At 40.3% G+C, this 23,357-nt stretch overlaps 1 protein-coding gene across 5 annotated transcripts in view; it reads left to right on the plus strand.

Moving 5' to 3' along the window:
- Positions 1-23,357, plus strand: part of C8H9orf3 (chromosome 8 C9orf3 homolog) — a 422,465-nt gene that overhangs the window by 343,473 nt on the left and 55,635 nt on the right. The gene's annotated exons all lie outside the window — the stretch shown is intronic.

Genomic DNA, 23,357 nt, shown 5'->3' on the forward strand with positions numbered 1-23,357 from the left:
TATTATGATATGATATCTCTAAAAACCAGGGAGTGTTCGGAATAAATGACCCACAGAGTAAGGTTTCTCTGTTTGATCCTGAGAGAGACCACTCACACTCGTTAATTTAGGCTATAGATACTCTCAAAAATGGAGAGAGAAGATGAAAGTAGTGTATTACTTTTGAAACAGTGGAGGGATTTTGTTTACTTAAAGCAAATGAGAAATTTGTTTTTCTATATTTAGAATTTCAGTATGCTCCTTTGCAGAAGTTTGGACTACCTGTTTTCCCCTGAAATTGTATTAAGTTAAAACTTGATTTGTCATTGTAGTAAATATTATGAAATAAGGTAAGTAGTCTGTTATTTCCTGAGTGCTTTTGTTGAAAACTCTTAAAAGTGAATGTTTTTACAAACATGGAAGCAGATAGGATTTTTGTTGCTTTTGCTTTAATGATTTTACTGTTTTTTGATTCTTGAAAGCACCGAGGGATTAAAATAGCAGTGTGTTGTTTTTCTGCTGCTTAGAATGTATGATGAATCATTTCTGACTCTGAAGCCAAATTCTTGCTGATAGCATTGCTGCCAACTTCTGTGATGTGTTGCCTTAGTATGGGCATTGCAGCGTCCGAGAATGTGCACAAAGCACATCATAATGAAGGTGATACCAAAGTTTCAGAGTGCATTTAAGGATACCGAGGGCAGCTTCTGAGAGAATTACAAAAAGAACTGGCCTAGGAGTTCGGTCATTTGTAAGGAGACATTCAGTGTATGAAAAGCCCTTCCCTTTTTAAACAAAGAGTCATACATGTCACTTCAGTTAAACAGTAATAGAAAAAGTGGTCATTTTGAACTGGCTTGAGTTTTCTGACTGTACCTTAGCATGCTGTGGTAGGTTGTGTTGGTTTAACTTTTCATGGTCTAGGTGTTTTTAAAAATGTTCGTGAGGTGATGGATGAATGAGATCATAAAATGTCCAAAGAAGGAAAAAGAGTTACAAATTGGCTCGTTTAGTGGTTAAAAAAAATATTTTTTAGCTATTATTTTTTTTAAACCCAAAGTAAGATTATCCAAGCACACAATGTTTCATGCATAAAAGAAGGGGAAACCCTTTATGGATTACCAGGTACCATCACTACCAAAATCTGAATTTGAAGTAACTATATCTGTGAGACCCACTGTGTCACCCGCCTGTGACCTGACCACTGCCCTCTGAGAATGAGAAGGCAAGGGACTGAGGAGTTTGCCTTCCAAGAACATTGGAGTTCTTTCTTCACTGAGGATTTCTCCTTGAGAGAGGCTATTGTGTTGGAGCTTATGGGGAGGACGTGCTTCTGACTTTTCTTAGAAATTGTGGGCAGTAGTTTTGAGGAGGACATGAAAATGAAGTGGGTTGAGACTGTCATGCCGAGCTTCCTTTCAGGGAATGAAGCTTAAAGCTGACTAGCTTTGAGGGTGGAGGTGGCGGGGAAGGGGGCAAGAAGAGGGGAGGTTTAAGAATTGTGTAAGAAAGTATTAATTATCAATGTCTCCAGTTTTCCCTTCTGGTTCTGCACAGCAGCTCAGCCCTTTGCCCACTGTTTTGCCTCTGCTCTATCTTGGAGAGAGTTTGGAGCTCACTGAGGCAAAGCATGTGATATTTTCAAGGACAGGGAGAAAGGGGGTGCGATTAGCCACCGAGGGCGCTAGAACAAGTTCTGAAAGACACAGAAGCTGTACAGCAGCTGGTAGCCGAGGTGTGACCTCTGATTGCCTGAGTGTCTATTCCAAAATATGGATCAAATTCTGTGGTATTGAATATTGAAACCTAGGTCTTATGTTAACCTTTTGCTGGGATTTGAACCTGTTATTCATTTGAATCTAGGTTGTTAATTTAGCATGGAGTTGAGCTATGTTTTTTAAAATGTTCACCATGCCACAGGTAGCATGTTAGTCAATTTTTCTTTTTTCATGCATTTACTGTTTTTCTATAACATTAGAATTTTTCTCCTTTTATTTGTTTTATGTAACCGTAAAATAAAGAGTTTAGTTGTTTCTGTAGGTTGGACATTTAAAATCTAGCTATGGCTTTTATTTGCCTGCTTTGTCTCGGCCCCTTGCTCTCCCTCCTGCGGCCCTTTCCTCCAAACCCTAGGTCTCTATTTGCATCTTCAGGCCTCAGGCAGGATTCGGCCCCAGGAATTAACGTGGGGGATGACTGGTCTGTATTTAACTATGCTAGGTCATAGCATTTTCCCTCTGATTTTTACTGACTGGGGGAAAGCCATCTTCTGACCTGCCTGAGGAAGGAAAACAAAAAGCAGCGGTGCAAGGCCAGAGTCTTAAAAATGGTCATTTGGCTGGAGTTAAACATTAAAGAATGTAATTTTATAGGAATAATTATTTTCCCTCCTTAAAATCTTGAAAGTGCTAAGTGGTGGGCATAACCTGGTATAGTTTGAAATTCTAGTCGAGGTTTTCAGTGAACTTAGAAGGAGAAGCAAAACAAACTTATCCTGTGCTCAACTGTGGGTTAAAATAACGAATAAGGAAATAAAGTAAGCTGACTGAGTGAGAGGTGCACCTGCAAAAGTGCTCTCAGATGCTCTCCTGGCCGGCACCGCGGTGTCGCGTCGTTCCCACCCACCCACCAGGTAGCTCTGCTGTCTTTCTGTGCCACCTAACAGGTTTTCATTTCTTGTCTTTCTGAAAATGAGGCTTTTTTGGTCTGCATTTTCTCCTATGTTCTCTGACTTTTGTTTCCATTTTATCTTCAGGTTTTAGCTCTTTTTTCCACTGGTGTAACTTAATTTCTTTACGTTTTTGTTTATTTGTTTTCTTAATTTTCAGTTTAAAAACTCACGTCTCTTTTGCTGTTAGGCCTCAGGTATTTTTCGCCTTACATTCTGATATTCTTCCTTTTTCACTATTTCACGTTCCTTTTATTTAGTTAGAATAATTTATGCAACAGAAAGGCAAGGGGACGTGAACAACTGTACAAAGAACAATTAGGATGAATGGGTAAGCCTGCTCTGCAAAGGACTGGTTAGACAATGGTGATGCCAACAGTGAATTTGTACAGTGTATATTTTTAAAAATAATGTTAATAGATTTTGCTAAGTGACTGTTGGTTTTGAAAGAACACACATGTTTTTCCTGCTTTTATCTTTAACTGATTCAAAGATAAATGCCAACTGGATAATTGAATACAATGCCATTGAATACAATGGATATTGTATTCAAAGATTAAGGACTAATACAAAGTTCTTATAAATATATACATGTAAAATAATGTTTTTGATAGCTCTTTTATCAGTATTTCAGGGATTAGGATATACTGTAGAATAATAATTTATGAAATCATATATTTGAAGAAAATACCTGAATGGTGTCAGTGATTTTTTTTTTTAAGAGAAGGAAAATTCCAGTTTTCATATTTGAAGGAAGCATGCTTCCTACTTTATACACATCTGATAACAGAGGGAACAAATTTTAAGATACTCATTTCTGGTTATGATGTCAGAAGTATTCACCGGCATACTTTCAAAACGTTGGAAATTCAGCAATACTAAGCGTTGCTGTTATTATTAACAAGCACTCCTTCCTGTGAGTTTGTTTCCAAGTAAGAGTCTTGGCGAGGGTGAGATGGGTCTCTGTTACGAGTAGTCATAAGAAACACTAGGTACAAATGGTTTCCAACAAAAGCACCCTGTAAGGTTACCTTAATTATTCTTTGCTGCTAGAACCTGAAAAATAATACCCTTGAGCATAAAATTGTTTAAATTTTAGTGAAATTTTCCTTGAAATATCGAGTGAAACATGAAAGTCTAGGAAGAAGGTTGTGAAAATGGATTTATAATATTCAGTGGCCATTTTAGTAGGAGGCAAAATGATAAATTCGATTTTCTGAGTCCTTCAGAGAAAAATACTGGACCTATTTTGTTTGTGACACTAAATTCTGGCGCATTTTCACTCTGCTTTTGTTTCGCTTGTTCTTTGCACACGCTTGATTCTGAAGTCCTTGATAGACTTGATGATAATTCACAGAACATTTTTAAATCCAACTTGGTTTAGGCATTTTGCCACTTTTATTGGCCCTTTGAAAATTTTACACATTCTAGGAGAATGTTTTTATTACAGTTCTGATACTGAAATATTCAACATGATAAAGGTAGGTACAAATTTTAAACTAATAAAGTCCTTTACTGCTATTTGTCTTCTGTGACCAAGATCTGTTTTCTATTTGGTTTATGATTTCTGGAAAACAGTATTTAAGACTAATAAAAATTATCTGGTTCTTTCTTGGATCCGTAACAGCAGATGGCAACTGTGTTAGGCTTGACTCTGGAGCTCTTAGGATACGGAGCTTGGCAGAATGGTGCCAGATGAATTTAGGGAGTGCTGAACCGAAGGGTCTTCTTTTCTTTATAGGAACTACTCAGATTTAGCAAAATGGTAGGTGCGGCAGCCAGTTTTCTGTAATTGAGGCAGCCTTCGTGCTGAGTGGTTTCCCAGACATTGGTGCCCTTTCCTTTTTTCAAAAATGCTCTTGCCCTGTGAGAATTCATAACCAGTCTACATATATATAGCTGTAATCTCTTACAATAGCTTCATTGATACTTGATCTCGTAGAAAAGCTTTATGGATTCGAATGAGTCACAGCTCTGGAGGCAGCAGCGCCCTCCCTCACGCCCTCCCTATCAGTGAGTGCCTTTGTGTCCTGCGCTGTTCTGATTGTGCCTTTGGGTGACAACTTACTTGAGCGATGGGGGGAGGCAGAATAATTTATTAAAAATAATTACAAAGAAACCAAACAAAAGGGTAATTACAACGCTGTTAATATGCAATTTGTTATATTGCTGAAGTATTTCAGACTCAGTCTTTTTTGTGGGTCTCCCTTTTTTCCTCTGTAAATCCCTAGAAATCCCTACGTAGTTTACAAAATTTTCTGTACCTAGGTCTCAGATCTTTACAAAATTTTCTGTACCTAGGTCTCAGATCAGACCTGGTTTCACAGGATCTTGGTTGTTTTTCTTTTTACCCCTTGGCAGGATCGAGATAGAATTGCTGATAGAATGTGTTTTTGATAGCCTCACGAAGGAATTCTGACCTGTATAATTTTGTATCAATACATTTCATCTATTTCATAGATTTTTTTTAAGACTCTGCAGTTCTTTAAAAAAAAAAGTAAGAATTCCAAGTGTACTGAAATTCCTTCCCATTTTCAGCTGACATGATAGGAAAAATTTAAAGTATTGTTATCCATTTACCCTCACGCACTTATTCACATATTTTAAAAAGAACCTTTGAATGGAACTATTAATATAATAATAGCTGACACTTGTCATGTGTCACGCACTCTTTTAAGTGCTTTACATGTATCAGCTCATGTAAATGTACCATTAAAGTAGTGTCACAAAATAGCAATATGATATGAGGATGTTGTAGACTGTGTCAAGCACTTTGTGAAGGTAGATGAATTATAAACAAGTCGAATAATTGCTGTAGAAGAGAATGCTTAGGGCAAGATTTTAAAATTCTTTTTAACCCAGGCTATTGACAGTCCTAGACCACCAACATTTAAAGCATACGTTTCAAAGTTAGGAAAATCTCAACCAGCATGTATTTTGAAAACACTTGAAAGTGTGCAGATAATTACCCTGGTGTTGATTTTAGCGGATTTGATGCCAGCAGCCATCAACTCTTATACGCCGTGAGAGATGAAAGCCATTTTAATATAAAACATAAGAGTTTGGCTAGAAAAGGAAGGCGGGCAGGGAAAAATTTCGTGACTTTAGTTTTATAGGAAGCATTAGTTATATTCCTGTGACAGAATGCTTTACTTGGCAATCATTGCTCATGTTAGGCGTTTTAGTGAACTGCTGTTTGTGCCTGGTATCATATGGCACTAATGAGATGCATTGTTCTAGTAGCACCTACTCGTGTCAGTGCAGTTTAGGGCCCGTCATTGTTTCCATTAATCTTCTATTTTAGGAAGTCGACACTGGCCTGTGTCTTTAAGTCTAGCCAACATATATTTCATTTATATTTTTGGGTCTCTGCACAAAGGAAAAATGACACTCAAGCATTGTGTTTTCAGTGCTTAGAAAAGGACCTAATTATATACACCCTTGGCAAATATTGGTTGAATCAACTAGATGCACGAATCTCATTAATGGTACCTTTATGTAAAGTCTTACCTGGCTTCTGCATTAAGAAATTTTAATGACAGAGTTTTTCATTAAAGCATGCTTGGTAGATCTTTCTATAAGTCGTGGGTCATCTTTTTCGTCTTTTCTATAAAAAGCTCAAAGCCAGGAAGACTGACACTGACTCCAACTCTGCCTCCTACTTCTGTGCTCCGTAAGTTTGTCGCTTGAGTTTTGCTTTTATCTGAAAATCCTTGTATTTTGGCCAGTTAAGCCAATTTGTATTAATTATAAAATTAATATTTTCCGTTTTATGGTACATTTTTTTCTTGTGTCCTTTTTTTTGGTATTTAGGAAGGCTTGTGTTTTTGTTCTAATGGTTACTTTCACATGATAACATTTTTGCCTCTTGTTCACTTTTGTTTGCTCATGTGTATTGATTTCTCTGCAATATTTCCTGCAATATTTAATATCTAAAATTAGATATTAACCTTTTCTCACCACTCTCCTCTTTGTCTTCCATCCTGTGACTTGAAGTGTTTTATCTTTCAGTTTCCAGATAAATACCTGTAACAGTCAGCAAACTAATGTATTTTTCATATAATTTTCCCATCCCCTTTACCCTTTATGATAGCTGTACTAGACCTACAATGTCAGAGCATGTAGCCATTACGTATTATACTGTATCCTTTATAAAATCACTTAGCTTTAATTCTGCAAGTAAGTCTATATTTAATGCTCATCATCTACCCTTATATTGATCTTTAGTCTTTTGGTTTTTTGAAGCTAGTTCTGTAGTGGATTTCTCAGGAAGAGCTTGGGGCAGTATTTCCTGAGCTGTTGTATGTTTATAAGTTTATACGCTTTGTACATGAAGGTCAGTTCAACTAAACATAAAATCCTTGGCTCATATTTTCTTTAAGTATCTTGAATATGTCCCTCCATTGTCTTGCATAAAGTCTGACACTAGCCTCATTTCTTTTCATCAGAGTGACCTGCTTTTTCTCCTGGATGCCCAGATATTTTTTTTTGAATTCCAAAAATTTTTATTTAATATATCTCATTATGGGTCCATTTTCCCAACTGTCACTCGCTTTTGAACTTTACTTTCTTGATCTGTAGAATGAGAATAATGACAATTGTTTTTGCTTGCTCAGGGAATGGATTTGAAGACTAAATAAGATACTGTATGTAAAGTGCTTTAAATTTATTTTACTTCTTAACTCTTTAAAGCCCCTTGTTGTCAGGAACTTTAAAATTTTAGAGTATTTCATTTTGTAGTCAGTTGGATTCCAGTTGGCTTTATATTTGTGAGAAATCTAAGTGGATACTCCGAAGTCTACTTTGTGTATATGGCAATAAAGAAGCTCACTCTGATCCACTTGGGCAGAACTACTGGCCTAAAAGCACTATTACTTTTTGCAAACACCTCTTTAGAAATTCCATCTCCATCGTATTCCTCTCATACGTTAGTTTCCCACAAAAAACTCTGGGTTTATGTAATTTTCATTTATATGTGCATAAAACAACACAGAAGGAAAAAAGGACTATTCTTCAGAGAGCTGAAAACCTTAAATGAATCTAATCAGTCAGCATATTTTCTTAGATTTGTTGTATATAAGGCCTTGTGTAAGATGCTGCTGGAAAATACCAAAGAAATAAGAGATGTCATTTCTGGCCATGGGAGATAAAACACACAACATATCAAAGATCACTTACAAAATAGCATGTGATAAATCCAAACCAGTGTAGCACAAACCAAGGACATGAGTATGTATATGTTGCATTTTACCTGAGGCTACCCTGGACTAAGAGTTTCCATTCCTGGGCCTTGTTTTGATAAAGCAACCCTTTACACATGCAGGCTGGAAGTTATGGTGGGAAATTGGGTAATTGAATTAACTGAATCCAGTTTAATGCTTTTACCTGATTTGTAAGCACAGATAGGGGTCTGATTGACATACATGTAAATAGTGTTAGTGTCTTTATTTGAATATGTGATTTTAAAAAATAAATGCATCCATGTCCTGGAAGTAAGGCTGGAACCCATCATAGAAATTCTGCTGACACTTAGGAATCAGAATGATTTGGAAACTCAAGGCTAGAAATGCAATACTGTCTCTGATTCTGTGTAGTGCATTCCTTATTAAATTCTATATTTACTTAAACAATTTATTTACTAACTAACTTCATTGCATATCCACAACATGCAAAGCACTTAGTAAGGAGTAGGGAGCACAGAGGAATGGAAAACAGTCCTCAGAGCTTTTACTGTTGAGATGTAAAAAACTGGAAAGAAAGCAGAATTGAATCGAACTCCTTTCAGAGGTAACATCAGGTATATATGCAGTGATTTGGATCTCACAAGGAAAGGAGGTTGTATCACTTTGGGTTGTTGGCATTATCCACAAGCCTTGTCCAGGCTAATGAAGCGATACAACTATTGGTTCCAGTTCATTCAGCTCTTGATGAATTGTAGAGTTGAGGATGTCATAATTTCTGTTCCCAAAATTCAGGTTGTTTTCATGAGAACCTACTGAAACTGTGAAGTCGGTCGAGTTGACCCTTGAACAACTTGGAGGGTGACCCAGGAAAAACTTACAGTGAGTCCCCATATCTGAGGTTCCTCCACACCCCTGGATTCAGCTACTTATGGATCCTGTAGTCCTGTAATATTCACTAATGAGAAATATCCACGTGTGAGTGGGCCACATGCAGTTGAAACTCAGGTTGTTCAAGGGGAAGCTGTACTTCTCTCTGGCTCACTAATGTCAAGTCAGTACTGCAGCAAACTTAGGCTGCCTCTGAACTTGAGGATGTAAGTTTTTCATTCTTTGACGTGTATCTTTCAGTTTTGGATTTTTTTCCTTCCTGTGTGGTTTCAAGGCGAAATGAGAATATCACAGGTGGGGACTTGCAGAGGTCTTCAGAGTTTCCCGCTCTTGTTGGTTTTTGGATGTTGTGTCATTTTACCCAGAAAGATCCCATGTGTTTTCAGCACTGCAGATGACTTTTTTTTTTTACAGTATTTCTAAAGACAGTTATATACTCCTTTTATTTATTTACTTTTCCCCTTTTATTTTTTGATGATGAGAACAAACGAACTTGTCAGGTAGGCCACAAAAATGGCATGAAGTGTGTATCCAAATCATTGATCGTTTTATGTATCCTTCTATAAGTGAAACAAGCATTGGTTTTATTGGAGTATTAAAATCTAAATCATACATCTGTGAAGATTCAGATTTTATGTGTATGAAAGCAACTAAACTGTTTTCCTAATTAGTGCCAATGAAACTATGTAAAATGGGGAAATGGTCTCAGAATATAGGTCTTGATTTTTCTGACAGATTCACTGAAAAGGCAACAGTAGTCATTTTATGTGGTTTCATGTATAACTGAAAGTAGTAAGGCTCATTCTGTTAATTTTCTGGGGCAGTTTTTGTTTGGTGTCCAAGAAAAATTCATGACATTCATGAACAGCATGAGATGTTCAAGTAGAACAACAGAAAGAATGCAGAAGAGAAACAGAACCTACTGCTGGACTGTATTCATATACAGATTGGTTTCTGGTGTTTTCTCCTAAACTGTCACACATACGAGCTTTAGTGTTAATTGTCGAAACACGCACTTTTATATTTATTCTTGACATTAAAGGTAAAGGATGCTGAGTGCTCTCATAGACAATAGGAGATAGCGATTCTGATTCTCTCTCTTAACAACTTTATTGAATTATATGTTGTATATCTTTTATATGCCAGGAAACTCACTCATATGCAACTGTACAGCCACCACTACCTTAAGCTTTAGAACAGGTTTCTGTCACCAAAAAGTTCCCATGTGTCCATTCATGGTCAGTTGCTATTGGTAACCCTGTGCAGCTACTAGTCTGCTTTCTGTCTTTATACCTTTGCCTTTTCTAAAAATGTCATATAAATGGAATCATGTGCACTTGAGTCTTTTGGATCTGGCTTCTTTTATTTATCATAATGTCTTGAGGACCAGTGATGGTCCTCAGGAGCCAGTTTCTCTGCCTGCTCATCAGCACTTGATATCATCAGATTTTTTTATGTTAGCCATTCTTACGGGTGTTCAGTTCAGTTCAGTCACTCAGTCGTGTCTGACTTTTTGTGACCCCATGAATTGCAGCACTCCAGGCCTTCCTGTCCATCCCCAACTCCGGAGTTCACTCAAACTCACGTCCATCGAGTCAGTGATGCCATCCAGCCATCTCATCCTCTGTCGTCCCCTTCTCTTCCTGCCCCCAATCCCTCCCAGCATCAGAGTCTTTTCCAATGAGTCAGGTCTTTGCATGAGGCAGCCAAAGTACTGGAGTTTCAGCTTTAGCATCAGTCCTTCCAAAGAACACCCAGGACTGATCTCCTTTAGAATAGACTGGTTGGATCTCCTTGCAGTCCAAGGGACTCTCAAAAGTCTTCTCCAACACCACAGTTCAAAAGCATCCATTCTTCGGCACTCAGCTTTCTTCACAGTCCAACTCTCACACCCATACATGACCACTGGAGAAACCATAGCCTTGACTAGACGGACCTTTGTTGGCAAAGTAATGTCTCTGCTTTTCAATATGCTATCTAGGTTGGTCATAACTTTTCTTCCAAGGAGTAAGCGTCTTTTAATTTCATGGCTGCAATCACCATCTGCAGATTTTGCTACTGCTGCTGCTAAGTCGCTTCAGTAGTGTCCGACTCTGTGATTTTGGAGCCCCCAAAAATAAAGTCTGACACTGTTTCCACTGTGTTTTTTAATACGTTAAGGCTTCTGTTTCTTGTGAAGATCTGTAAGTGTCCAAATAATCCTAATAAGGTTTTGTCCTCCATTTTGCAGATCTGAAGGCGGTAGTGCATTCAGTGGAAAATCTGAGTGTTTCACCCAGGATCCCCAAATGAGTCACCGAGCCTAGAGTCCTCATGCGTCAGCTGTAGTGACCTACTTTTGTTCCCACTCTGTCTCCCTGTGACTCTGGTCCTCTTTGTCCGTGTAGGCTTGTTAGCTGTTGCTTTCTTTTGATTCTTGTAGAATAATCCATTCTTATGTCTCTGGGATTTTGACTGATAAAATCCAGTTGTTTTCTACAGAGGGGTGGTGGTGTCTTGGAGAGGTAACTGTCCTCCCTACAGTGTGCAGACCTTGGGTGGACTCAGACCTTGAGTGGCTCGGGCCTGGCTCCCACGGTGGCCCCCTTTGCACCACCACCTCACATCCTGTCAAAGGGAGATAGGTGTCTTGCCAGAGTCTTTTGGGAGTTAAGTGAGGTGTCTTATCTAAAACAGGTGGCATTTACTAAGTACTTAGTATGTTTTAGAGCACCTCTTCAAATAAGATGGTGAAAGACTGACTACCTAATGGTATGTGGATAGACACCATTCATTTGGGTTTTTTCCTTCTCCACAAAAATAAGACAGGAAAACATTCTTAAATTTATTTACAGACCAAAAAAAAAAAAAGATCAATACACCCCCAAACAGCCTTGATTTCTTCCTGTAATTGTTCTTTGGTTTTCAGCAAATACAGGCATAGGCATACAAAACTGTTAGCGTTTTGTCTTTATCTTTTGACTTTGTTCAAGAAGACCAATCCTGTTTCTCAGCACTCATCTACTGTTTCATTTGCATCTCTCCAGTTTGTCCACTATAGTAGAATAAATTGTCATTGTTCTTGTTCCAAACAGGAAGCTCTCAAAGTGCTCTTCAGGCTGTTGATAAGATTTCTATTCTAGCAAAGCTCCGTTTTAAATGAGTCTATAATCATTTTTTGTGCTCAAGTCATCGCTTTTGTTTCTTCTCCTCAAGCTGTTTTGATCTGAAGTTCCTTTGAAGGCTGGTGGAGCTTATACAAATTCCAGCTAATGAATGACACTTAGTATTGGGCGCACCTCCTCCTCTTGTCATTTGCAGTCATTTCTGGTCTAAGGAGAGAACTGTTACCTTTCACTAGGCAGGGTTGCAGTGTTTAATTTATTTCATGACAAAAAGTGAATTTTAGTACAGGCGGTTGTCTTGAAATACTTTCTGAAATGGTTCTTGGTCATGTTGAGTTTCTAACATAGTTTAGAACATTGTTTTTGTAACTGGAAATCTTATCTTTGTGTAGTACAGCAGCACAGAATATCAGGAAGAACTAAGAAATTGAGGTAGCTTCAGAAACTAAAACCACCACCAACAAGGAGCTGTCTTAAATAACTGTTATAAGTGGAGCACCTGGAGGAATGCGCTAGTGACTATAATGTTATGAAAGCTACTTGAAGTCCTTGACACTTGAGTGTGCCCGGCCACAAGAGTGCACAGAGGTTGGGAGAGCATCCGGTGGAGAGCTCGACAACTCACACTTCACTTCAGCACTTCATGTGGGATGCAGTATGGGACTGGAGTAGTTAGGCTGGGGGAGGGCCTTTGAGCCTCTCTAACTGCAACCCTTGTTTTCCACGCGAGAACTTGGAGGTCCACAGCACTGACCTGGGGCCAGCCCCAGCTCTGTTCCGCTGTGCTCTTTTCAGCCTTCTGCTGGAACAGCTCCTGAAGTGGGCTTGTGGAGGGGGAGCAGCTTTGGGTTCTGGCTGAGGAGAAACCCGCGCAGCTGGTCTCTTGTGTCATGGAGCAGGGATACCTGAGCAGGGTGGAAAGGACGCCATGGGAGACCCAGGTTGCCCCTCCAAGGCCACTCCCTGTGGCCTGGAAACTCTTCCAGAGTGGGATCTTTGCATGGAGCACCCTCGAGTGCTGGCTTGCCTAGGTGTGGACTGGGTCAGATTTTGAAAGCTCAGGCCTTCCAAAGAGTGGGCAAGACTCTGGTGAGACGGTTAGGTGTCTGCAAGGGTTTGTATGAAATTTTGCTTTTCATATTAAGTTAGTAATCTTTACAAGGTATAGATCATTTGAGGTTTTTCTGATATTTGTCATGGACCAAGCAACTATGACATGAAAATCACAGTTTTTGCTGTGTGTAATCAAACAACAGATTAAAAATGTTGTTGCTGTTTTTAATCCAACAACAGTGTGACCCAATAACAAGGCATTATATTTTGGAATGCAGTAAAGTTACTCTCACAAATGCCTTTTCTTCAGCCTGTGCGCATACTTTTTAATGTATACATTATAATTTTTTCTAAATGCAAGACTGCTTTCCGTATTTAAATATATTCATCTCTTGATGCTTTCCAGATGTAAAGTGAAGTTTTTCTGTAGTTTTCTGACTTGGCTATTTGCTTATGGGCCAGATGACACCAGCTCTACCCCCAGAACAGTAGTATCAATAAATGTTGAACTTGGGTTATGAAAGGTTTAGCTCCCCAGAACTCTCTGTACTACTGGCAGGACAAAGTGAATGGGAATATTGTGGTTTAGGGAAGGAACTGGCTTGCGTGTTCTCTGCAACACAACTGGCAGGTGGTTTCCCAGACGGACAGGTGAATGGAAAAGGCAGGTTCTGAGCCCTTCCATTTGTGTTGAAGGCGCCCTTCCCAACAAAATGAAAGGTGCTGGAGAGAATGCGCTGGTTGATACTCCTGCATTGCTAACACCTGGTGTACTTTGAGTCTTTATTAAACATTAAGTCACTGGCATGGATAACAGTAGCATTACCTAATCTTAGCGCACTGGGTTATCATAAGACAAATCGAAATGATGTTGAACTATCTTCCGACAGAGGATCACTGATGTACCACTGGGCGTGTATGGCTGGGTGCCTGTGCATGCGAACACACACAGTTTACCCATTTCACTGGCCCTTCACCTCTGAGCAGGGGAGGTTTGGGCCGAGGCCTGCTCTGTGACCACTCTCTCCCATCTTGGAGGAAGGCTGCAGCCGCTATTTCCAGAGCTGGCGCTGTTTGCGTCTGCGTCTGACTCTGACTCATGCTTCCCTAGAACGGCCCTGTGCATAATGCAGAGTCATTGTCATCATGAGCCATCCTAGGGAGAGGCTCAGTGGAAAAAGTGAAGGTGGAACAAACCTATCTCTAGAACAGAAGGTGAAAAATACTTTTCTGCTTAGTTTTGCTCAACTTCACATTGGGTTTTTGGGGAACTGCTGTAATCCAGTCGAGTTCAAGATAAAAGAGAGAAGAGAGGAAATCTGACTTATTGCTATGAGACTCTTTGCTCTGGTGTTCAGATTCTTGACTAGGAGGAGGAGTAGCAAGTAAAACACCAGAAGTGATTGTTACAGTTTATGAACATGTATTCGTAGTTTCTTGGTTTTTAATTTTTTATATCAGACCTATTTTGCAATCATACACTGTTAGAAGAGAGAGGAATGTATTATAAATATATGTGACCTTCAGTATTCTTATTACTTGTCTTTAAAATAATCTTTTCAATAATCTTGGAGAGTGAGACACATTATTTAAATGAAGATTAAAAAGAAGTATTTCTGTGGTACTCGGAATTTTTCTGTGCAAAACTGTTAACAGCGTATTTAAAAGTAACTTCCTTTTTTAAAAAGACAACTCATTTAGTAAATCTTAATATCAGAAATAATTCAAAATTAAAATAAGTAAACAATAAAATACTGTTTTGACAATAGTTCCGTTTTAACAATAGCTCAGTAGAGAAGAGTTGAGTTGTTAAGAACGTTTACTTCCCAGGCAGTTTCCCGACTCTAGTTTTCTTGGCAAGAGAAATGTTAATCTGTTGTGAACAGACACTTTTTTTCTTCTTTTCCCGGAACATGTGTGGTTTCCATTAACTTCTCTCTCCACAGAACTTTGGAGATGGCTGCAGCTAATGCCTTGTGGGTCATCTGCACTTTTAGAAGTCAATTGAAATCGTAAAGCACATTTCCTCCCCACTAGAGGCCTTCATGGTATTGAAATCCTGTATTCACCTCTTACTAGCTTTTTCATCTTGAATAAACTAGCCTGTGTAAGCCTCAGTTTCCTCATCTGTGAAATAGTTACTGCAAAGCACTTACTAAAGAGCTGGCACTGTGTCACTGCTCACCAACAGTAGTTATTAATGTTATTGGTGATGGTCTTTTTCAGGGCATAAAGGGCTTTTTCTTACCAGGGCATAAAGTCATTTGTTGTTGGTGGTACATTAATGAGAACAGAAGGAACCCTGAGAACCAGTAAGCTAGACCAAGGAATGTAACCATGGGAGGAATGGCCATAAGGGTGTGAGTTTTGAACATTAGGCTGGTGTCTGTAGGACCAGCTGAAGTGTCCCCAGAGTTAAGACCAAGGAGGCAGCCTCATCACTGCCTTGACAGGTCCCAGCCATGCCTTGAGGTGCACCTATCTCCCAAACTGACACAGGAATCTGCTTTCTGGGGCCACTGCTCAGGGAAACACTGCCTTGCAGTCTGTTGGAAGTTTCCACTGGGACCTTCCAAAGAGAATTTTAGTTGACATCATCAGAGCTGTATTATTGATTTGGCTTCAGGTCTTAATTTAAGTGATCTTAATTTGCAAAAAGTGTGGCCATCAAGAAATACAGTGCTTGTTGGTGTACCGAGCTTCCAAGAAGCTTTTGAAAACAAGTGTTGAGATAACCCCATACACATATCCTATAGCTACAGAGGTCTGAGTTTGCAGTAATATGATTCTTATGTAGAACTGACTTGGAGTAGTAAGTTTCCCCAGGTACTGACTTACTAATAGAAACCCACCCAGACGCAGAAGAAATGGGCCCAGTGTTTGTCTCAACTATGAGTAGTGGGTTGTGCCTGATTTTAAAAAGGCTTCTCAGAATGTCCTTGCTCATGTAAACCCAGGATCAATATTTTTGGGGAAGAAATCTTTATAGATAAGCCATAACAGTACTTGATAATCAGATCTCATTTTCAAGTAGTTAAAAGGGTCATTGGACAAAACTCTATGAACTGACTTTGGCTTTTTAATTGCTAATGATTTAAATTCCACATGCCCTCTAAATTATGAGCATGCTTAAATTTTTTATGGGAAGGAAAGTACTTTTTTTTAATGTAGGGTAATTTTCATGTCAGATGTTACACTAGCCAGCTTGCTCCATCAAATTATGAAGGTTGCCACTTTTATTCACCTAATCCCTCTTTTTCCCTTGTGAAGTGATTTTAAATAGAGATTAAGGCATGAGAGAGAAAGTGGGATGGGATGAGGGGAATGAGTCATGAGAACACACTGCTGGTCATTTTTGTTAGTCCTTGGCATTCTTGGAATATTCTTACCTCTGTTGACAGAGAGCAGTCTGGGTGTAGTTCAGCTGCAGGCTCAGACGCAGTCAGGGTGGTGTGGGCCCGTAAGGAGGCCCCTGGAACCTTCTCCCCATTTCCTCCCAGGCAGAGCAGTGAGAGCCACTGGAGGGATTTCATAGGCCAAGGGGGCACCTCTCAGCCGAGAGCCACAGCAGTGTGAGGTGTTTTTCTGTACTCCAAGCCCAAGCACGGGCTCTGCCAGTAGGTCTGTTCGTCACTGTGTCTCTGAGCAGAGGGAGAACAGTTTTATTGCTTTCTTCCCAGAGTAGAGGAAATGCTTAAGAGCAGTGGGAGAGCAGGGGACAAATATAGTATTTCCCTTTTCCTGCCTGAATACTCTTTTCCACAACATATCATTTTCATAAGATCCTATCCACTTGAACTAAAAATAATTCCACACCGTTTCTATCAGATTGGCTCTCTTAACCACTTATGTACTTTTTTTTCTCTCCCCTATTCAGAAACTTTTATACAGGGATGTATATGATGGTCCTAAAATGCATGTCTTCTAGACATGGAGCATGCTCTGGAGCTGCCAGCTGGGACCTTCTGTGAGTAGATGGCAGGGGCAGTCTTGTTGGCCTGGCTGTGGGTGGTCAGGAAACTCCAGAGACTCTGATTAGCTTATCCTCACACTTATTTCTTTCATGACCCTTTTTCCAGCAGGGGCCATTTTGTACGCTTGTCACCCTGACCCTTCCAGCCTTCCATCTATGAGCCGTGTCAGCCCATGGCACTCAGACTTAGCCCTAGAGCCCATTCTGGTTCTGTAGTAACAGTGCCAGATACCATCTAGTCCCTTGTCCTGTCGCAAAGACGGCCCGTCATGAGTCTGCAAAGCAGAGCTAGTGAGTTTATTTAGTAGCCGCTTGGCGGAAGTTGCCTCTTTTAAGAGATGGGAGTGCAGGCGTTGTAGGTTGACTTAGGGTGTTGTGCATAGCCTGATTTACCAGATTACATTTTTCTGATTATGTAAAATTATTAAGTTGATACTGATTTTAAAAAAACCTAAGTTTGAGGTAAGTGGCTTGTGTTAGGTTTTAATACATGAACATAAGATTTTAATACATAAGAATTTCTGTAGTTTCTCATTTCCTAATTGCTTTGGGTGTCTATTATTGTGCATAGCCTAGTGCCTGGCCTGGCTTTGCCCATTACAAAGGTCTTGCTTGTGTTCATAGGGGGCTGGACTCTGTTCCCAGGCCCCAGCACTGCCCCCGCCGGCAGCGCTCAGTAATAAGTAAGCTACTCATGGTTACTGGCTAATAGGGCCATGACCCGGTTTGAACTACATAATAAGGAAAGAGCAGATTTATTTGCTCCTCTTGCATGACTCCCTCCCCTCATGCTCCTTTATTATCTTTAAGAGGAAATTGAATAGCAAAATTCTGCATTCTCATAATGTTAATAGCCTGATGTCATCTTTTCCACTCTGGAGTCAAGAAAATAAGAGAGACAACCAAAACACAGATTTAACACTTTGCAGCTGTCTAGGGCTTCAACTGTAGACTCTCTCTGTGTATATATATGTTATTAACTGCTTGTGTAAGGTGTAATATACATACCATATAATTCAGTGTACAATTCACTGATTTTTAGAAAATTTCAGAGTTGTGCAGTCAGCACCAGAATCCAGTTTTAGAAAATTTCCATCATCTCAGGAAGATCCCTGGTGGCAATTAGCAGTCACTCCTTATTTCCCCCAGTCTCCCAAGCACCGGGCAACCAGTAATCTACTTCCTGTTTTTAATAATACTATAAGTTTGCCTTTTCTGGATTTCATGTCAGTGGAGTAACACAGTATATGGTTTTATGTATTTGCCCGCTTTCACTTAATGTTTTGAAGGTGCATCCACATTGCAGCACGTGTCAGTAGTCTGTCCCTTTTTATTCCTAAGTAGTATTCTGTGGTGTGGGTATACCACATTTTTGTATGTCTGTTCACAGGAGATGGACATTGGGGTTGTTTCTGGTTTGGGGCTATATTTATCCCTAGTTGCTCAGTTGGTAAAAGAATCTGCCTGCAATACAGGAGACCTGGGTTCGATCCCTGGGTTGGGAAGATACCCTGGAAAAGGAAATGGCAACCCACTCCAGTGCTCTTGCCTGGAGAGTTCCATGGACAAAGGAACCTGGCAGGCTACAGTCCATGGGATCGCAGAGAGTCGGACACAGCTGTGCAACTAACTTTCAGACTTTCAGCTTAAAGACTCACATAAGTTTCTGTGTGGATATGTGTGAAGTTTTTTTATTGTTTTGGGTGGGTTTTTTTTTTTTTTTTTTGTGGCTGTATGCTTTTAGTCCTCTTATAGTTACCTAGAAGTCATACAGTAAATTTACGTTTAACTTTTTACGAACCTGCCAGATTGTTTTCCAAAATGGTTACACCCTGTTACATTCCTACCAGTGATGTATGAGGCTTCTGTTTTTTCCACATCCTTAATCACAGACCATATTTAAGGAATAACCTTAACCTTTGACTGTTTTTAAAATATTCTTCTGCACAGAAGAAAGCTAGGAACAATTTTCAGGTTTTTGCAATTTTTCAAACATCTTTAATACGTGTTAACTAAAATCACAGTCCTTGGCACTCGATTCTCTCTAATGTCTAGATTCTGCCAGCAGGCTTGGTTGTAATAGTTTGTCAACTTTCCATTTTGCTATTTTTTCTTATAAACTTGATATAAAATTAGATTAGTTTACTTTTAGAAGGGATTTTATATTTGTGCTTTTCTTTTTTTAGTTTCTCTTATTATTCAAACCAAAGGTTGTAAGTTTATATTTCTGATTATGTACATTGTTTTAATATAGAGTAGACACACGTATATATAGAATCATGTTTTATGGTGCTTTAAATAATTAAATGGTAAAGTTTCTAGCTTACAGAATTAGGTAGCTTTTAAAGTTTCTTTATTAAAAATGCAACTAAAGGATGTTTGTATAAATCTGGGCTATTTCCAGGGAGCTCACAAAAGTTGTCGGGAAGACTCTGTCATATCACTTGACATAGCAGGGATTACTGTACACTTTCAAGACCAAGTGTTGAAAGTTGCTCATTATTTTGTTTATCCTAGGTTTTGCAGGTATGGTTTATTCTGGCAGTGAGCTTATCAAATAAACTTATTTTCTAAATAAGTCATATAATCAGTCATGACTGAGCATTCTGGTAAAACAGCCCTTGCATCATGAGTGAGGTTCATGACCACTGTTGCGGTGTGAGCAGAAGCAGGAGTCTCAGAAACCTTGTTACAGGCCCATCTGTCCTTTGAATTTGTGATGATCCAAAATGGGTTTTAGCATCGACCAGGTTAAAGGTAATACTCTTCAGGGAGGGCGGGCACCTTACCTCACGAGAGGAAAAGACGAGAGGCACCCAAGTGACAGAAGTCTGTGGGAGGGAGATAGTGGCAGAGATGCTTTTCTTATGATCTGGGAGCTGAAGAGACAACCTCAGCTGAACATGATTTGCATGAATTAGTCTGGCTTCCGTAGGTGCTTTATCATTGTGGGGTTAGTTTGGTGAAAGAGGGTGGTGGTTCTCACAGGGCAGAATCACCCCCATGGGGGTGATGTTGGGGTTACAGGGACTGGGGGTACTCCTGGCCTTCAGTGGGTTCAGTCCAGGGACGTAGTGTGTACGATGCACAGCCGTTTCCAGCGTGGCAAGGAGTTACGCTGCCTCCCACACAGTTGCCAGGTGTCTGCTGGAGAGTTACACAGGTGAAAAATCTGTGTCTAATACTTAAGCTTTAAGCTCTTTTATATACACAGCTTCAATATTTACTGAATTATCTAGGAATGTAAGTGCCAGGTAAACCTAGGAAGATTGTATTTTGTTGAATTTTCCAAGAGTTGTTTGCCATTTCAAAAAATCTTGTCATCAGTGGGAATGCTTTTGTATCTGAGTAACTACACCACACACCTGCTTAGTTTGTGTTAATAGGTCTGTGTTTATGGGGATTCCTCAGGCCTCTCATTGCTTCACTATGTCTTATAGGGTATTGAGGCGTGGAAATACTGAAATCTGAATTAATGCATTCTGACAAACTTTCCTTTTAATTCTCCTTTGTGTCAGAGATGAGGCATTCTGTTAAGGTCTCCCCATATGTGTTATGTGAGTTACGGTATTGCAGAATTTCATTTCAGGATAGTTTTAAAAGTGAGGCATTGTTTCTGATACCATGAGAGCCGTGGGTTCCAAGTTACGATAGGCTTTTGGTCCACATTACCAAAATATTAAATGTTTGCATGTGTGTGGAGGGAAGGGGCAGAGGTGACGGGTCAGCAGCAGCTCTCAGACAATGCACGTGGAGCGAGCATCCTGGTAAGGGGGAGGTGCTTGCGTGTCTTGGTCTGTGCTCAGTTCTGTAAACTGATTCTCTCATGGGCCCTGTGGTGTCGCCTAGGATGCAGCCTTCTGTACTTGCTTCCTTCACCAATGCAGAATCATCCCCATCACTGTGTCCTCTAAGTGGGGAAGCAGTGATATCAAGAGGCCAACCACATACTTGTGGGAAGAGATGTGGTTGGGAGGTGCGGAGCAGAGATGAGAGTGAAGAATGAAGCTGTCAGGCTTCATGATAACATGACTGAATTCCTTAGGGGTGTTGCACAGACTCAGACCTCAGATCGTTTCACCAATCTCAATTATCCCGGCCTTTGCCGTTTAGCAGGTGTGTGTGTGTGACAGGAGCTGAGCCCTATCGCCAGCCCCCAGCCCAGAGCCACGCCTCCCCAGGCTGTCTCTCAGCACCGAGGTTGGTCGGCGCTCTCAGGTATGAGTGCCCTTCTCCCGCGCTCTGCATTTCTCCTGCCTGAGCTCCCAGTGCCCTCCCGAGCTGTGGACACCTGCCCTCCCTCCGTTCATTGCTCCAGGCGACTTGGTCTCCTGCCATTCACTCCTTCACCACAGGGTTTGAGAGACCTAGCGTTTTGCTGGCTGCTTTAGCACTGATCAGTTTGTAAGTTTTTCTAATAATGTTCTACTCCTCCTTGTATCTGTTATTGATATTTTGGGTGTTTCAGTGATTATAAACACCTTCTCCAGGAGCTTATCAGGGAACACGGTAAAGAGGAAAAAACTGAATTCACCCGTATCGCGGGAGCTATTGAGGAAGGTTTACTCAGGCGCAGGAGGTTGGAATTAACTTTAATTTGGTTTTGTTTGTGATAACCAAGCGCCTGTTAACATAAAAAGCTGAGTTTCCCCTTACCCTTCGCATATGCCTCGGAAAGTCCCTTGGTGAAGTCTGGGTGACACCATAGGGTGGCATGGATTACAGCATGCCCAGCAGGGCTGATCCGGTGGCCTCCGTGTTCCACCAGTTCTTGTTGCTGAGATTGTGGAAATCTGGATTGAATGCCAAGTTGACTGTTGCAGCCATGGTTATGTTCCAGTTTCTTCCCAGGATAACTCAGTTTTGTTTTCTGGTGTGGCACCTTTCCTGTTTTTCTATTTCAGCCAGGTGTATTCAGGCCTGGCCTTCCAGTTTCAAACAAACCATGAGTCAAGGAAATTAACAATTTTTTTTCTCATTATAAAAGTGATACTGTCTATTAGAGAAAATACAGGAAATCTAAGAAGGTGTAAAGAAGAAAATTGAAAACTACTGGTAATCCAGTTATCCAGAGAGCTACTTACTCTTAATATTTTGGTATTTGTCCTTGAAATCTTTTGGTGGAAATAAATATTGAAAAAGAATGAGAGCATGCTTTTTATTCGTCACTTCTACTTTGTGACTTCCAGGGTGGTTCATTCAGATTACTGTTTTTAAAAAAAAAAAATTCAGTGATTTTGAAATGCTGTGTCTTTGGAAAGATCTTTACTTGTCATAAAAAACAATCCCCAGTATACTGGAGTAAACTTCTGTAAATGCAGACTGTGGTCTGATACCACTATCTCCTGAATGGATGGTTGGACTGGGTGATGAGGGCCTCTGGATGACTCCTTTTACCTTTGACTTCTGTGTGTGACAGTCGATGTTAAATGTGGCAGCAGAATGCTATTTTTCCTCTTCTCTCAGTGTGAATCAAACTGACATCCGTTTCAAGATCTGAGGGTATGCTGCCAGCTCGCCTCGTGACTTGTGTGTCGAGCTTGCAGTCACAATATGGAAATTATGGAAGATGAGCCTCTCTGTTCAGCAATTAACTGTGGGGCTATTTCTGTTCTACTTTAAGAATTACGGTGAAATTGATACTCTCGACTTATTTCTAAGGAATATGCAGTTACACAATGGTCTCCTGCTTTCTGGCTTTTATTAAAATGCAAATAGTCTTTTTTTTAAATGCAAATAGTCTGAACTTCAAAGTAGCGTAATTGAATCCTGAAAGGAGTTATTACTCTGATGTTTTGCTACTTTGGGTATTTTTGTTTTATCTTTTGGCCTGGTTGGCTTTTCTGACCCATTTTGCTCTTTACACCGGTGTAGACCCCTCCTGCTGAGGTATGGTTCCAGGCCAGTGGGGAGGCTGGTGTTTGCAATGCCCAGTTCGTCGCTGCAGTGTTCAGGCACATACAAGTGAAGTAGTGTTAGCACACACAAGTACATGTCAGATGCACGTTTGTGTGGGTGAGGAGCATTCATTATTTTGGCAATTCATTTCTCTTCATTTACCTGTGTTTACTTGAACGAAATGGAGTCGGTGCTTCTCTCTGTATTTGTTCTTCATGCATCTGCTCTTCTTAGTTTAAGAAGATGTCATGAGGGTGCTTTCCCTCCCAACATCCAGTAACAGAACATGTTGGCCATGCTCCGCATGTTCCCAGAGAACCAGAACGTGGTGTCAGGTAGGTCTCCATCTGAATGTGAGGAGGAAATAAGTTCCTCAGAGCAGCTTTCTGTAGAAGCTTATACCTGATTGACACCTCACCATCCATCAAAGACCGGGAACACAGCCCTGTGCTGGCGCCCTCGTGGTGGCCAGCAGGCGGAGCTTGAGGTCTGAACTGCATGCTCCTGAAGACAAAAAGGGACCTTTGGGCTTTACTGCCACAAGGCACCAGAGAGCTGCTGAACCTCAACTCTGTATCCTCTTTCAGCCCAAATTCCAGAGGGTGGGAGAA

This window comes from Bos indicus x Bos taurus, chromosome 8, assembly GCF_003369695.1.
Source record: "Bos indicus x Bos taurus breed Angus x Brahman F1 hybrid chromosome 8, Bos_hybrid_MaternalHap_v2.0, whole genome shotgun sequence".
In the NCBI taxonomy this organism is placed as follows: domain Eukaryota; kingdom Metazoa; phylum Chordata; class Mammalia; order Artiodactyla; family Bovidae; genus Bos; species Bos indicus x Bos taurus.